Below are 5,025 nucleotides of genomic sequence, written 5' to 3' on the forward strand. Positions count from 1 at the left end.
CACAAATTAAAGGCCTCATTGAGAGACTACTGGGGGTTGTACTGTGTAGCCAAAATCTATGTAGGGGAATTTTTACTTAGCTCAAATTGAGAGGGGGTCAGTGACAAGGACCCTAAGAAACCATCTCCCTCCTGTATACTGAGGGGCCAATGGATCCAAGAAATGATGCAGAGGCAGATGTCTCCAATTAAAGTATTATTTTTATTAAGGGAGTAAATCACAGCAGATTACTAACACACATTCATACAAGGCTCAGAAATAAGGGAGGAGTTTTGAATAGATGAAGACAGAACTAACAGAGATACTTACACAAGCTAAGACTAGCTTCAAGATATACAGCATAAATTATTAAATTTTAGCAGTTGACACATCAACCCTGCTATTGTAACCTGGCAGCACTTTACAAGAAGTGACAGTTGAGGTGGCATGAGATTCGGTCATTGAGTGAAGGACCAGGCCAGAACTAATCCAGACAGCATAGTGACAAAGTATCCCCAAGAACTACAAACTAGCACACTTGAAGGGAGATTTCCAGAGGTTTTAAAGGCTAAAACTAGCCACAGGGCAAAGGTGTTAGATTGTATGGGATGAGATAATCTAATCAGGAAATATTCAAGGAAAATGGGAAGGGAGTTAAGTCATTAGACAGCTCAGCAGGTGAGACATCCAGGCAATCATCACCCATTCTTCTATTATGGAGGTGATGATGATCCCATTTGCCACTCCAAAACTACCTGCTGGGCTAGCTATAGGGGTATTGTTCCCAAAAGGTCACATTAGGCTGACCTCACCTGGGTGTAGTGTGTACATGTCCCCTCGCTCAGTGGATTATGGTGAACAGCATGGCAGGGTCCATCTGGGGTCATGTGGAATATCACACAATACCAAAATTCAGAAAAATCCACTTTGGCTAACAATTGGCAATAAGTAGCCCTGTGGAGCTTACAACAGACAGTTATCTGGCTTTCTATATCCTTGGTGGCCTCTCTTAAAATGATCTCAAAGAATTGGAGGGGAAATATAAGACATTTGCATGGGGCAATAGAGGAATACTTCCCTGGTGTGTCCCAGTGGCTCATGCTTGCCATAGTTGATCTGGACTCACTGGAATGTAAAGGATTCATTAGAGCAATTTGAAGCCACCTGGAACTATGTAAGAACTTTTTATAGAAGGAGAGTTAATATTGCTGCATGGTGATTTTTGCTTAGATATTATTTGGACTCATTATGGTGTCTGCATTGTACTTGTCAAAAGATTTATTTATAGGCCCCCAAAGGTACTTGGCTGCATAACGGTATAAATGTACTTTCTGGTTGGTGTCAGATATTGTTATTGATATTTAGCCTGATCTTTCCTATTCTGTTTGTGTTATATAATGTTCTTCACCAGGCAGGGATACAAGGAACAGATAATTCAACTAATACATGGAAATTCACCAGCTAAAAATAAAAAGATACAAAAGAAAATTACTAATGTTTCCCCTTCCAAAGGAGGTGAAGCAGTCAATAAGGATATGTCCTTATCACCCCCTGACCTTAGCCTAGATTGGTCAATCACAGATACTCTACATATGGGACAGGCTCAGAAGAGGGTGCTATTAATCTGGCAATGGAGATAGTGATTGCAGAAAATATTTTTGCCACCTATAGGGCTCAATGAGGGGAGAGAGGAAAGGTACTGGATGAATTCATGACAAAACAAATAGATGAATATCAGAATCTAAAGATCCTGCAATGTATGATTGATTTGTATTTTTGATATGTTTGGGATAGGTAGGTAGTAATGTGTTGAATTCTTTGCATGTTCCCTCCATCCAAGCCACAGTTTATCACTAAGTTGGCAGTTTGAAATCTACAGACTGAGGGATTGGGGAAAGGAAGGAAATGGGGGACATCTGGTTTTGTTATAGAACAAGGTATGAAAGCACACCAAGCTGATGGAGTGAATTAATTTCAAATGTCTTTATTATGCTTCGATGTGTCCCATTGTCCTCAGTTCTAACCGAAACGTCTTACTGGCATCTTCTGTCTCTTATGGCTCAAGCATTAAAGGTCTTTTTAATCAACTAAGGACTGATTGGCTTTGTCTGGGAGGGAGAATTTGGCAGGTTCTGACAATGAGTTGGCAGGGTAGTGGTAGTTTTATATATAGCTGCAGTCCCTGTCTCTTCAACTTGGCAGCAAAGCCTGGAAAACAGGTTTGGAAAATAAGAGACAGCAGAAAGTGAGCTTGGGTCTCTGGGGTTAAACCTCCCCAGTTCCAGTCGGTCCTTTGGGAAACATTATTATTATTAATTATTATTATTATTATTATTATGCTTTATTTATAAAGTGCTGTAAATTTACACAGTGCTGTAAATACAATCAATTAAAAAAATTAATAGAATAAAATAGACGTGCCAGTGGCATACATTCTATGAGGAACAACTTTACCAGAGAAAGAATTAAAAATAAAATTATACAAGCGAGTTATGAGAAAAAACTAATAATTGACGGAATAGAGATTATGCTTTTTAAAGATGTGCCGGGAGAAATACTTTGGAGGAGAAGAGATTGCTCTACTCTCACGAAAATGTTGCAACTGAAAAAGATAAGATACCATTGGGAACCTTCACATGGAAACAAAGACAATATAAGATAGACTTGGTGGACAAAGCTAAAGCCTTCTATAATAGATGGTTTAAGGATGAAGAAAAAGGAGGCGAGGAAGAGAAAAAGGGGAAAGAGGAGAGAAACACAAAAGAGGGTGAAAAAAAAAAGAAACAAGACAAAGAAAAGAAAGGAAACCAAGGGAGAGAACAGGAGGAAATATTACAAGCAGTAGTGACTCAGGATGTTGGAAAAGATGATGAAATCACAGAGGAAGAACTTTTAGGTGCAGTGGGGGGTGAGGATGAATACTTCAGAAGAAGAGAGAGTGAAGAAGAGGAAGCAGACAAAGAAGAAGAAGAAAGAGAAAGGAAAGAAGGCGACAGCATAGAAACCTAGTACAGTCATTTGCACAACATAATCTAAGATGAGGTTCCTTTCATGGAACGTAAAGGGAATGAACTCCCCATATAAAAGAATTTCATGCATTAGAAAAAGGGAAAACAGACATATTGTCAGGCTCCTGCTTGCACCCCCCCTTCCAACAAGAGACTGTTCTTTGAAAGTAACAGCTTTGTTGAAAAAAGTGATACATACAACAGAAGTGATTTTTTTTGTCAGGAATGCAAGTGTATAGTAACATATGGTTTATATAACCCCAGAAAGCAAACCCACCTTCTCAAGCAATAAAGCATATTAATTGGATAACTGTTTCCCGCGCAATGATGAATCTCCTCCCCAATGATGTAACGTCCTCCAGTCCGGGATCTTTGGCAAACTCTCAAAACAATTAGTTCTCACACAGAGATATCCCCACTGCACCTGTGACCTTGAAGCATAAACCTTAAGCCACAACTAGACTAAGTAATATTAAACCTTAACAGCCTATAATCATAATCAAGTAGAACTATAAACCCCATCATCCCACAACCCAATATATATAGTAGCATCTAAAAATATAATAGCAGCATCTTAAAGCATAATGAACATATTAACATAACATCATATAAGCAATAGGCACTTTATGTTTCAGTTTCCCCTCCCATCACAGAGACCCGTCTCTAGCTGGCAGGATAACTCCCTCAACATTCCAACCTTAACAAGCAAGCACAGTCAGTCTATCTCTTTCTAGCACATTCTATTAACCCATTCTCAAATCTAACATTAAACCAACTACTAACTTAATCTAATAATATTCAAACAAAACCCTAAATCTATAATCCTCATGACAGAAACCTCGAATGAATAAATGAATGAAGGGATTTCTGACACATATGCTGTATTCGGGAAACTAAAATTAAAAAACAAGAAGAAAAATTTCTAAAAAATCCTAAATTGTGTCAAAGTTTTATTTCAGTGGGGGATAAGAAAAAAAATGGGGTGGCAATTTATGTTAAAATCATATTAAAGGGAAAGAAATATTTACAGATGACGAAGGTAGATATATAACAATAGAAATTAATCTGGAAGAGAAAAATACTTTGGTGATAGGAGTATACGGCCCAATTGGTAACAAAGCAAATTTTTATAAAAATTAACAAAGAGGATACAAAATCTAAATTCTGAGCAACATATCTTATTGGGTGATTGGAACTGGTTCATTGACCCATCCTTGGATAGAATCTCTCAGAAAAGAATAGCCGAGAAACAAGGGAAACTTCTACAATTACTATTCAACATGTTGGAAACTCTTACTTTAATAGATCCCTGGAGAAAGAAACACGGAAATAGCAAGGAATATACTTTTTACTCAAATCTCCACAATTCAGCTTCTAGAATAGACATTTTCTTCATATCAAAAGAACTTTGGAAAAACATTAAAAGAGTTGATATTATAGCTAACAAAATTTCAGATCATAACCAAATTATACTTGAGACATTTAGCCCTAAATTAAAATATACATGGAAACTAGATGAATTCTTACTAAAAGAAGAAAAGGTCCAAAAGCAAATTAAAGAACAACTACATTATTATTTTAAAGAAAATATTGAAGGTGAATTGAAAAGTAAAACAATATGGGATGCTTCAAAAGCAGTAATTAGAAGATTCCTAATTAAAAAATGAAAAGAAGAAGAAAAAGACTAAAGAAATTCAGGAGATCTCAGAGAAAATTTATGAAAGAGAAAAAGCCAAAATTAAAAACCCACAAAATGTAAAAATTGAAAAAGAAATTAATATGTAAAAAAAAACAAAAAACAATTAGATCACCTAACAACTGAAGAAATTAGTAAAAAATTAAAATTTATAAAACATAAATATTTTGAACACGGGAACAAATCTGGGAAATTCTTGGCTTATAAGATTAAAAAATTAAAAGAAAGGAATCTGATTACAGAATTACAAGAAAACCAAGAGAGACCCATAAACCTGGATAAAATTAAACATTGTGTATAAATATTTCCAAAACCGGTATTCTGAGAAAAATAATGGAGAAA

This window comes from Sceloporus undulatus, chromosome 4 (genome assembly GCF_019175285.1).
Source record: "Sceloporus undulatus isolate JIND9_A2432 ecotype Alabama chromosome 4, SceUnd_v1.1, whole genome shotgun sequence".
NCBI lineage: Eukaryota > Metazoa > Chordata > Lepidosauria > Squamata > Phrynosomatidae > Sceloporus > Sceloporus undulatus.